The following is a 13,487-nucleotide window of genomic DNA, read 5'->3' as shown; positions in this document are numbered from 1 at the left end:
TTGAAGATAAAGCAGAAGTAATGGGAAAATTTGGCGAGATGAATGAGAAATGACAGGACTTGATTAATTTTTGTAAAATAAATCAATTGCTAATCACAAATAACTTATTCTATCAATTCTAACACAGGCCACAGCACAAATACACCTGGACATAACCAAACAATGAAATCAAAAACTGTATAGACTACATATAATCATTAATGAGAAATGGAAACATTCATTCTAAACATTAAAAAAGATGGACATGGATACAGACCATTGTTAGTTTTAGCTATTATTGTTTGTTTTCTTATGTTTAAGTGTTTCAGGGTATGCTAGAATCCCTTCCCTTTATCTTTATTCAACTTCGTTCGAAAATAGTTAAAAATACCTAAAAACTCAATCATTTATCTATCCTTGACCTCTCTGCTACTATAATCTGCCTTAGCTAAATCCTATCCCTTCGGTTGGTTATGAGTGCAAAGCTCTGCAGACAAAGAATCTGTCTCAGGCTAGAGTCAAGCTTCTTTGAATGCAAAATCCAGAATTAACTCCCCTTTCAGAATTAAGAAAAATTTGTTTGATAATGCTGTGCCATCTTATTTCCTATACAAGAGAAATCTCCTTGTCATGGAGTTAACACAGACTATTTTATGATTCTAGAATCTAGCAAACAGCAATCCCAATTACAAATCCTTAACAAACTTATTCTACATGCAGTCGTAGCCAATTACCCCCCCCCCCCCCACGTTTGAATTCGTACAGGTTCTGATTTTAGTGAGTGGTGCATTGATTTTATTGATCAAGCAACTTACTAAGGTAAAGAAAACATGAATATTTATTCATTCTTTAGCTAGTTGAACATTTATCAAAAGTACACTTAACTAAACTGAATTGCACTTGCACATAACAATTATTAACTAGACAAAATAGAACTACAATCAGTACATCACATTATGAGAAAATATCAAATTTAAGTTGTCCTGCTTCTACTCATGTAACACAATTAAGCTAGCAATTATCTCATTCATCTAAGGCTGACAGACATACCTAAACAATTCAATGTCAAACTCTACTACTATGCACTTTTACAGTTGCAGTAATTTATCGATAGGATAGGTACTAGAGTCCTGTTACTAATTATCAAGTCCTATCACATAATATATCAGCACCTTTCTGCATTTCAGCTTAGTTCAGAATACAATGGAACTAGAAAGATTTTACCTTACCAACCATCTGGTTCGTGCTGGTATCTTCTCCCGATCAGTCCTTTGTGAGCACGTGGCTTGTTACCTCATTCTACAGCATATTGTCTTCGGATATGACCCTCTAATGACTATGTTCATGAATCATCCTCTTGCCGATGTGGGCGAGACTCTCGCTCCAGCTTGGGCATGAAGCTTCGGTATCCACTGACTGTCTAGCTGTAACGTAGATATGACTGGACTGGACCGCCGCCTGGTCGCTTAGCTGCCGCTGACCATCGTCCTTCCCAACTGCTCGTGCCACTTCTACCGGTACCCAAAAGGCAAAGGGAGATGAAGAGAAAAAAGAGCCTCGAGCCCGCACCACTAAGCTTCTTATACCCCCACGTTTCTGCTCTCTCCCTACATCACTGATTCCGCTCGGCAACTAAGCCCCTTGCACTTGGTACTATCTTCTCCACGTGGATGTCTCGCATGCACCTCTGACCTCATAACTGCCTCAGGTTATTATTATTATTATTTCAGGCGACTCCAGGGAGTCCTTAGACTCATCGAGGGAGGCCCTAAACATCATGTCCACACAACTATACGACATTCTCACAGTATCTATCATACCTTGCCTTGAACTCGCTCACCGTCATAGCACTCACAACAGACTCTGGCAGCTTATTCCACTCAGTCACCACTCTAAAAGTAAAGAACCCAGCTCTAACACCCCTGCTAACCACACTCTTGGCCAGCTTCCATAGGTGTCCCCTAGTTCTCCCACCACCAGTCCTGATCTCAAAAATATTCTCTGAATTAATCCTATAGAATCCCTTTAGCAATTTGAATGTCTCAATCATATCTCCCCTTTTCTGCCTATCAACTAGTTTCTGCAACCCACAAATATTCAACCTGTTCTCATATGGTTCATTCCATAGACCTGCTATCATTTTAGTCATATGCCTCTGGATCCTCTCCACCTCCTCCCCATCAAGAAGGAACCAAGGTGACCAAATCTGGGCACAGTAGTCGAGTTGAGATCTTATCAAGGCTCAGTACAGAGGCACAATAACTTGCTTGTCTCTGCTCGTGAAGGTATTTTTCAACAACCAAGTGAGTTGATGAGCTGATTTAGCTACTTTTGCAATGTTCCCCCTAAACTTCATCTCCTATCCACCAACACTCCCAAGTCCCTGGCCTCATCAATCACCTGGAGTACAGTTCCACCAGTGTGGTATACTGCAGCTAATCTTTTCACCCCAAAATGCATAACCTTACATTTTGTCACATTAAATTGACATCCATTCTCCTTAGCCCAGAACTCCAATCTATCCAAGTCATCCTACAAGATTTTGACATCTTCTGCATTCACTATCACCCTACCCAACTTTGCATCATCAGTGAACAAATGAACTGTTCCACTTAGATCCTTCCCTATATTGTTAATGAACAGATTAAACAGCAGTGGTCCAAGAACAGAACCCTGCAGCACACTACTAGTCACAGGCCGTCTTTTGGACTCTACTCCTGAATAAACTACTCTTTGATATCTCTCCATCAACCACCCACCTATCCATCTCACAACCCTATATCCATTCCCATATGTTGTAGTTTACAGATCAGAATTCCATGTGGTATCCTGTCAAACGCCTTTGCCAGGTCCAGCAGTATCACTGTAAACCCATTTCCCTTATCCATTTCAGCCGTCACCTTGTTATAAAACTTGAGCAAGTTACTGAGGCATGATCTACCCTTCACAAAGCCATGCTGTCCCCTGTACAGTATCTCATTTTCATCAATCCATTCCTGTATTTTTCTCTTGACTACTTTCTCCAAGACCTTGATAACGACTCCTGATATGCTGATTGGTCGGTAATTTGCAACCATAGTCTTGGATCCTCCTTTATGCAGTGAAACTGTTTTCCCCTCTTTCCACACCTTTGGGACTAAACCAGAGCCGGGACTCAGATTAAACAACATGGTCAAGGGCACTGATAATTCCTTAGCCGCTTCACGCACGACCCGTGCCGGTATACCATCCAATCCCACAGATGTATTCACATTAAGGTTCTGTAATAGACTATTCATCTCCACTTCATTCATCACAAGTCCCATATAAACTAATGGTTCCTTCATTTCTTCAATGTCACCACCTGGATGATATACTTTTGCAAAGTGCACACTCAGTAACTCTACTATATCAACTGATTCAGTGACCTCCTTACCATCGTCATTCCTTAAAATCATTTTGCCGTGTACAGTTTTTTTCTTGCTTGCACCATATTGAAAGAACTGTTTGGGATTCTCTTTTGCTTGCATAGCTAGTTTCCTTTCATAATCCACTTTAGCTTCTTTTACCACACTTGTTACCCTTCTGGCCTGCATTTTATACCGTTCGTGTGCCTGCTTTATACCGTTCGTGTGCCACTTTAAATTCCCTCCACAGTTGTTTCTATTTTTGCAGCTCAAGCTTAATGGTGTTATTCATCCATTTAACCCCTACTTGTTTTACTATTCAGACCTAGGTATACAATCATCCATAACCTCCTGTAAATGCTCCTTGACCACTTCCCATGCTCTATCGACGTCCAGCCCTTGCAGTCGTACATGCCATGGCACTGATCCAAGCAATCTCCTAAGCTTGTCATACTTGCCAGCACGGTAATTCCACATATACCCTGTCTTAATCGAAAATTCCACACCTTTAGCCACCTCCCAGGTCAAGACGTTATGATCACTCTCACCAATAGGTGGCAACATGGTCATATTCATTATCAAATTCTGAGATGCTATTACCAGGTCAAGCACTCTCACACCCATAGTATTTTCAGGTACATGCTGTCTCAGATAGTAATCCCTTAATAATTGAATAAATCCATTTCCTTCCTCACATGTGTCCTCTCCACCTTCCAATCAATGTTACCATATTTGAAATCCCCCATAATGATTACCCTCCTTCCACTCATTTCATCAATTTGTTTATGCATACTATCTCCACCATCTATTCCATCACCTGGTCTATAGCAGCACCCAACTGTATATTTTATTCTGCCAGTCTCAATCTCACACCAAATAGCCTCAAATGAGCTCCTTTCACTATCCTGCGATACAACTTCAATTCTCCTTGGCTGCAGTTCATCAGCTATCATCAATAACACCCCCTCTCCCATTTTATTCTCTCTGTCCCTCCTAAACTCACTATAACCTACCCATTCTATTCCACTAACTATATCATCTTCTGTCAGCCATGTTTCACTAATGCCAATAACCTGTGGCCAGGAAGAGCCAATCAAGGCCAAAAATTCTTCCTTCTTGTTCCTAATACTCCTGGCATTAGTATACATGAAATGCAGTTATCCCTTTGTCCCACCCCTATCTTGATGCATTATTCTAAATGTCCCATTCCCATTTTTTGTCCTTAGTGCTGGCTCGGGTACATTATATACATTCTTACACTCAACTGTCTCACTGATGTCCGCATATCCACTCTCTGCCCCCCCCCTTGGTAGTTCTAGTTTCCCTGGTTCTGCACATCCATTTTCACTTCATTCAGCAACACTTTTTCCAGTCTCCGCATACCAAGTCTTAAGCCGATTACTTCAATGTGAACTTTGATCTAACCTTTCCTGTTCTAATATAATTCTCACAAAAAAATCCAATTCCTTTCGGTTATACATAGGACAGTTAACAATATAGCAGAGGAATTCACAAAACAAAGGACTAATACGTTATATACAAGTTCATTTATGCCTATATACAAGTACTTCTTTAGGAAAATTTATTTGTATCCTAGTTAAATCCCAAATGAAATGTTTTATGACAATTTAAACCTTTCATTCAAGATTTAACACCATGAACTACTATCAGCCAAACTAAAAATCAGTTTCAAAAGAAAGAGAATAAATCACCAAAAATAAAAGAAGATAGATATCTCAAAAATAGCTTGACCAGTTCTAACTATCAGAGGACATCAAAAGAAAAATTAAATAATCTTGCTTTAGATATAGTTTCGGAGTCTTGGAAAAAAGGTAAAAAAATTATTAAAGAAACAACAACAAAACACCTGGGCTATCAGACAAGAGCAAATTAAGATTGGCTTACACCAGAGATTTTGGGCCTATGGGAGAGAAAAAGGATATCCAAAACTAACCTTTCAAAAGATGATAATGAAGAAAATAGAATATTATACAAAAATTTGAAAAAATAAATAGACAAAAAATGCAGACTAGCAAAAATCACATATTTAGAAGTACAAGCAGTTTAATCCTTTATCCAAGTGTAAGCAAACAAAGTTTGCACCTGAACTATCTTCAGGACTGAGGCAACTCGTGTAAAGATGGACTAAGCTCTCATCACTTGTCTCAGTATCTCCCATAATGCAAAGCACATCTCCTTGCAGATGAGAGCTTAGTCCACCTTTACCACAAGTTTGTTATAGTCTAACCAAGTGGAAAAAAGAAAAAAAAATTCCAACATTTTTCTCTAAAGCAGAGTAATTTAATATAAGGTGAGACACCTTTTGGCAACTCGTATAGATAAATATGACTTCTCCATTACTTCCATCTTAGTATCACCACCTCTGGGTCTGGCTCCCACTGACAAGACCTCAATAAAGGTCGAAACTATCTGGGTAGTGGCCCTTCCCTTAATGCTATGCATTAAGGGAATAGCATTATACATGTCTGCAAGGAGATGTGGTTTGCATTATGGGAGATACTAAGACAAGTGATGAGAGCTTAGTCCACCTTTACCATGAGTTGCCTCAGTCATGAAGATATGTCAGATGCAAACTTTGTTTGCTTACACTGGGATAAAGGATTAAACTAAATTTATTATTAAAGTACAAGCAGAAATGTGTGAGAAAGCATACAAAAAAACATGACTCCAAGAACATACTCACCAACCCATTTACAATATTGCAAACAGATGGAACTAGAACAGGTAGCAGCAAAACAATAAAAGAAATATGGACTAATCATTTTAAAGAAATATTCGTAGCTGAATAAAATATAGATCGAGATGCTTTCAACCCAGAAGAAACTTCTGACACAAAAGACATTCTAAATGAAAATACATAGAGCAATCCAACAATTGAAAAATGATAAAGCACCAGGCATAGACAATAAATGCATAAATTCATAAATGCACCCACAAATTATTTCTTTTCACTGGAAAGCCCCCCCCAAAAGAGTGCACCAACATTTCTCTATAGCAACAGATAGTGGATTATAGAAGATCATGATAAAATTTTCTTATATGCCTTGCAGTACTATAGAAACTTATACCCAGGGGCACATTTATACTTTTGGAGACCTTAGGTGCAACATCATCATTATGAGGCCTCAAAAGAACAAGTCTATTTTAGTTAATCAAATTCATACACATTTTTTTTTAGTTTATTGAAAATAAAAGTCAATATTTCAATAGTAATTCATTTTAATAAAATAAAAATAACACAACATTTTATACATATATTTGCATTCAAAAAAGGAATAAAAATAAATCAGTTTACATTTTAAAAAAATTAATAACTAAAAGTTTTTTCTGGCTTTGGTTTTAGCAAATATGTTTTCAATGTCATCATAATTAATCAAATCCATTATATCTGATTCAATGCATAATAATGACAGGTCACTTGTTTAATTTTGTTGCAAGTTGCTTCTTAAATATTTTTTTATTTGTTTCAACACTGAAAATGAGCATTCAGCAGTTGTATTTGAAATAAGCATCATCAAAAATATTTTTTAAATTGTTTTTATGTTTGGATGTACAAATTTATAAACATCGTTTATAAATTTGTACATTTTTTTAATTGAAGAATTTTCTTCCTTTTTCATTATTAAAAATTGCTTAACTTCATCAATAAATTTTTCTGAGTCAATATCAGTCTCATAAGTTTGTAAAATTGTGTTAATACTAGTCTTGTACTTGTCTTGATCTATATCTTTCTTGAAAAAAATGTCAAACATGTCTAATATGTCTAAATAGCTTTTTGCTCTTTCATTAATTTCCAAAATTAGCTTATTGCAAATGACATTAAAAGTATTAAAAATTTAATTTTCTTTCCCCATGTAATATAATATCATCACAAATTATTAGAAGCTAACAACAAATCCATTTTGGGATCTTGTAGAGATTTGCTAGTAGCATTTATTCATTGTAATATTTTGTCACACACAACTGTTAAAATTGCTCTTTCTGAATTCTCAAAATGTTCAGCCAATGATGAGCTGTCTAATTTAGAAATAGGTTTTTCATGAGGAGAAATGGATAATTCAAGTAATGCTGCTTTAATTTGTTTATATCGATGTTTCAAAGCAATATAATGTCGACTCTTGCAACCACCTTGTTTCACTTAGTCTTTTAACTGTTAAAGATTTTTTTTCAAAATGTTTAAGGAGTATACCCCATCTTCTTATTTATGATGAAAAGTAATTATATACATTTTGAATAAAACAAAAATATTGCACTGCTTCCGGACAAGATTCCGCAGCATAGTTGCCAATTAAATTTAAGGAATAACTAGAGCATGGTATATAATGTGCAGAGAGACTATGTTTTTTCATCCCTGCTTGTAAACCTGTATATATACCTTTCATATTGGCAGTGCTATCATAGCTTTGCCCTCTGCACATTTTTATCTCCAAGGGTAATTCTTCTAATTTTTTTAATACTACCTGTTCTAAACATAAGAAATTATGTTCTGTAATACTGATAAACCAGGTAAATGTTTCTCTAATGTCAGAATTTGTGGTAATGTACTTAAATATAATAGCTAGCTGGTCATTATGGGCAACATCTGGCGTTGAATGGAGTATTATTGCAAAATAAGCAGCTTAATTTCTGATATTAATATTTCTCTTGTTTTATTAGCTATTAACACTATGAATTCATCACAAGTGTGGTAAGAAAGATAATTTGATCTGCCAGAACCACAGTTGGCATACATTTTCATGTGATGTTTCATGATAATTTCCACACGAATCAGAAAAAATATCATTTGTATTGCCTCTAAATGCTAGCCCTAGTTTACTCAATAACTTAATGGTAGCTATTATTTTTAAAACCTCTCTCCAATAATTTTCTTCAAATTGTATTTGTTTCATCAATTCAGAATCAATTCGACTATTTACAGAACTTGATTTTCTTTTGCAATATGTGCACATCACTCGTATTTACTCAGTAGAATGTTCATGATCACATAATGTGTTATATTTCTCCAGTCATTAAAACCCTTCATTAAGTTATTATTTGACTTAGAAAACAATTTACAAACAAAACAGTAAATTGCTTTGCTAGTTTCTGAAAAAAATTAGCCACTCTCGTTTCTCCTTTGTTCCATTCGTCTTTTTACAGTAAAAATGTCATTCATTTACATTTCTGACATATATTCTATTGCATTCTGTGTATTCTTTTTTTTAAAAATTTTCAATTTTACCAACATCCTGAGGCATACTTATTAAAATATGCTTGATAAATTGTTCATTAATACTAATTGGCCACACTGCTATATTGTTAGGATAAGAGATAGCTTCCTTGCTATCTCTGATTGAAAATTTTCTTCAAAAACCCTCTTGATTTGTTTCATTTACTTCTTTCTCTCCTTCTCATAAAGAGTCGGGTCTCTTTTTATGCGGTAGATACGTTCCACAGAAAATCGCACAAAAAAGGCCTAACTTACGTTGAAAAATTAGGGATATGTTCCATAATTTTCTAAAACCGCATAAAACCGAAGCAATGAATTAAAATAAACCTAAAATTGCATAAAAAAGTTTATGCAAATTCAGGAATATAAAAATGCCTAAGTTTGTTTTAAAGCTTTATTCATTTAATTTTATTGAAAAGTAACAATTTTTTTTTACATTTTGTCAAGAGAATTATCATCGCTATTAGAAATATTCGGCCACGTTTGCAAACTGGTGCAAAATCACTCGCATCACCAGAAGAGATAGTCAGCGCATCAGATATGTATGGTAAAACCAATGGTTCTTCACAAACATAATTAGCTTTACCCTTGTTCTGTGTGGATTTTTTCTTCTGACAATGTAATCAGTGATTAAACTTTGGGATGATGATTTCGCTAATTTTTTACACAGCTCGCAATATCCAGACATAGTTCTTCGGCTCACGTTGGAATTTAAAGAAGGCTCGTTCAGAATTTGTCATTAGCAAGAAAATGATTTTCCAATTTATTGCACAGTTCAAGACCTTCTCAAATATAATTGCAGTGAGGGTTACAGGTTTTTCTTCCACTTCACTATCGTTTTGTGGATCTTCGATGATATCTAAAGTTAATTGATATCCAATAATATCATTGTCACTTAAGGCATTATCCACAAGAAATTCATCTACATTGTTTTGGCTAAATGTATCAAAACGTTCTCCACCAATTTCATGTGCCAAAGTAATGATTTCAGCACATCTAGGCCAAGCTGCTTTCCAGCAGGCATTTAAAGTTTGTGGTCTTATTTCAGCGATAGCAGATGCAACATGATTTAAACAGTTAAAAAATATAAATTTTTTTCCAAATGTCAGTTACTGTTAATGATTCATTTTCTAGTTCATCCAATATAAATTGAAGTGTGCTTAACATAATATTTTTGAAAAGAAGCAATTATGCTTTGCTCTAATGGCTGAATAATGCTTGTATTGTTGTATTGGGAAGTACAACGCTATCTGCACATTTGAATGTTCTAAATGCAGATGACTTGGTGCATTTTCAATAATTAATGAAACTTTAAAATTTGAGAGCTTTTTGCTTCATATATGTTTCATTTCTGGTACAAAGCAATTATTGATCCATTCAGTAAATACACAGTTGTTACCCAGGCATTTACATATTAGCCATCCAATGTACCAGCAGCTGTTTTAGATCTTTGCCTTTTAGAGCACATGGTCTTAGAGATCGATTTACTAGGAGGGGCTTCAACATTCGATCTCCTGATGCACTGCTACAAAGTAACGTTACTCGATCTTTGCTTGCTTTAAACCCACTTGCTTTTTTCGCAGACTTTGCGATGTAAGTTCGACTAGGCATTTTCTTCCAAAACAATCCTGTTTTATCAGCATTAAACACTTGATCAGGACTCAATAATTTTGGCTAACTTCTCTTGAAAATTTTTGACTGTTTTTTCATCTGCTGCAATGTCGCTTGTAATCTTCACGTTATGAAGTGCATTTCTTTTTAAAAATCCGGTTAACCATCCTTTGCTAGCAGAAAATTCTTTATCAGACTGGGAAGCGGAAGTAGATAGCTCTAATTGCTTCATCTGTTCATAAAACTGAAGAGCTTTATGTTTAATTAAATAACCACTTATAGGACTTCTTCTTTGAGTTAATTCTTCAATCCAAATTACAAGCGCTCGTTCTGTTTTTTCTATAAAGCATCCTTTGAGTATGATAATTTGGCACTTAGTTTTGTGCCAGAAATGATAAATTTTCTTATTGTGACTTCATTCTTTTTAATTGCTCTTAGTAGATTCGCCTAAATTAAAATGTTTACCAATCGCCGTAGAGCCCTCTTTTTTTGCTAAGCGATCTAAAATCGCAATTTTCATTTCCAAAGAAATTGCTTTTCTTTTCTCTCCATTGGGCCAAATTAAATCTTTAAAATAACAATTAACAAAATTTGTCTTTTTATTATTGAAAGTTCCTTTTTTTTTTTACTTTTACTCACGTAATGAACTGCAACATGCTGTTCATTATGTACAGCGGTGATGAACGAATTGGTCAACAGCATGCAAAATCACGTGCTTTATAAGTAAAATTTTCCAACTGTTATACAAGCAAAATAGTTACCACTTTAAAAACTACAATGATCATAAAAGAAAAGTTAATTTTCTGGCGTGTAATAATAAACAACTCATCCCACAATACGGACTGATTACCCCAGGGTTTCCCAAACTCTGTTCCGCAGACGGTGAATAAGTGTTCCATGAGAAGTTCTCCTGGAATTGGTCATTTTAGTTTTTTAAGCATTTTTCTTGAATAAATATTTTATAGTGGAAATATTCTGAGGAGAATAATATTCGTGAATATGTCGAAAAGCTCAGACCCAGAACGTCTAAATAACATGTGTAGCAAATGTTAGTGACCAAGCCGTGTATTTTTATATGTGGAAGTATTCATGAATTATCATTAATTTTCACGCATCGAAACCTTTCAACATTCGGGAAAAGGAATACCTCTATTTATGACCGGCCATAAAAATTGCCTGCAAGCTGATTACAACAAATGGCAGCATATCCTCTGTTCTCAAAACTAAGCGAAATAACATCTGTGTTGCAAATGTTAGTGACCAATCAGCAAGGAAGTATAAAGAAAATTTTTCCACTGAAATTGAAGATCAAGGTAGTCTGTATCCGGTTCTCAGATCTAGTAATACTGAATACTTTTCAGTATTACTAGATTAAAAGTAATAGGCCTACAGATTTAAATTTTAATATGAATAAGAGACAAGGGATTTTGTTTAATTTTAGTGTTAAGAAATCTCTTATTGAAGGTGTTTGTGACACAATAGATAGTGATTCATCCACCTCCAGCCTACAAAGCAATCTCCAGGATGTACAAAAGGAGGGGGGAACTATCAGCACACAGAAGAAAAAGTCTGCATTCACTTGTAAGTACATATAACAATATTATAATTTTTGGTGATCAGAATGGGATATGTCAATGAAAATCAGCACAAATTAATTTAATGATGTTTATGTTTAATTGAAGTTTAATTATTAATTAATAATTAAAGATCAATTATTAATTAATAATATTAGCTAAATTAACAATTAATTATTAATCAATACATTACAAAATAACCAAGGTGTTCCATGAAAATTTCAGGATTTGTGACATGTTCCGTGTTCTGTCGTAGGAAAAGTCTGGGAGACGCTGGAATACCCTATTATTGGAATGGATTCTCCTCATGTGCAGAAGTGTTGAAAGGTCTCGTATCTGTGGGCGTACTATACCACTTAACTTCAAATCCGCATAAAAAGAGACCCAAGTGTATTTTGATGTTTTTCATTTTCACTTTCGTCTCTACCTGATGCTGATACCATGTTTCGCTTTCATTTCAAGAGGTTTGAGGTACAACTTCAGTTCTATGAAATGGATTCAAACTTCCTTGGCATTATTATGCATATTATACTATCAAAAGCATAAGAAATATTTATTAAATTCAAAATAAACATATAAATAAATAAAATAAATAATTACGTTAAAAGTTAAAAGCTAAAAAAATACAAAAATAGAAACAGTAGTATCTTGGTTTTGTGAAAATAAATGAGTAACAGTAAAATAAAAATAATAAATTCATTGAAAAATATATTCTTACCAACTGCAACAACTACTTTAACCATATAATTAGGTATATACACTTATATACTGCTTTACAAATACTAGCCAAATAACGGTAACTAAACTATCAGTTGTTACATGTGCGTATGAATGACACTTAATCTTCCTACCGGCTGAAGTGGATGAAATAGCCAAATCATCCCAGCATTTTTCATGGAACAAAACTTCATCCACATTCTACCTTTTATCATGCAATTACTCCCCCCCCCTGGCGTTAATCCCTGAATGGCAATTTTAGAGCCGTTAATGGATTAAATGTGGTGGAGCGACCTTCGTGTCACTTGTCTTTACCTGTACTATATTAGTTGGAAATTCCTCTACTGTCCTACGATATTTGACACTTTTTTGCTACACAATTTATTTATCGTGTCTCTTCCCAAAAATAAAAATGAATTTCACATGTGTGAAAATAATCAACCCTGAAATGATTGGAGATCAGCCTTTGCAATGAATCTATTTAGTAAGAGTAAATTTGCTGTCTTTTATTCTTCAAATCAGTGCAACGGAACAAGACAACTTTATGTTCTTTTGCTTATATATATATATATATATATGACAATACAAAAGATTTTTTTGTAAATTTTCAAATGTGTGTTCAAATGTAAGGTTTTTATGTTGCCCCATAGAGAGTGAGGCCCCAGCTTGCACCTAATGTGCCTTATGGCAAATGTGACCCTGCCGCTGAGTCTTGCTCTGTGCACAAAAACAAGTGTCTTCTGGAAAATGACTTGTTCATATGGATGCATCTGATGTCTTCCCAGCATAGAAAGACAAGTAAATCACAGATATATAACTACTTTCCAGCCTTCTGTCTCTATCCAATGACATTCAAACTGAATTGAGTAGCAACCTGAATTTTCTTTCCTTATTTACCTTCCTAGTGGTGCAGTATATAGCATTTGGCAATATAATGCTCTATTGCTTCTGTAGATCATGATAATAACAGGTACCCTACTTACAGCTGAT

The 13,487-nt window shown here is 34.9% G+C and overlaps 1 protein-coding gene across 4 annotated transcripts in view; it reads left to right on the top strand.

The window, feature by feature from the left end:
* LOC150100943 (enoyl-CoA delta isomerase 2-like) overlaps window positions 1-13,487 on the top strand; it is a 384,225-nt gene that overhangs the window by 334,011 nt on the left and 36,727 nt on the right. The gene's annotated exons all lie outside the window — the stretch shown is intronic.

This window comes from Typopeltis vanoorti, chromosome 12 (assembly GCF_054136105.1).
Source record: "Typopeltis vanoorti isolate ZY-2024b chromosome 12, IOZ_Tvanoo_1.0, whole genome shotgun sequence".
Lineage (NCBI taxonomy): Eukaryota > Metazoa > Arthropoda > Arachnida > Uropygi > Thelyphonidae > Typopeltis > Typopeltis vanoorti.
Note: the sequence above shows the minus strand (reverse complement) of the source record. Positions and strands in the feature narration are given on the sequence as shown.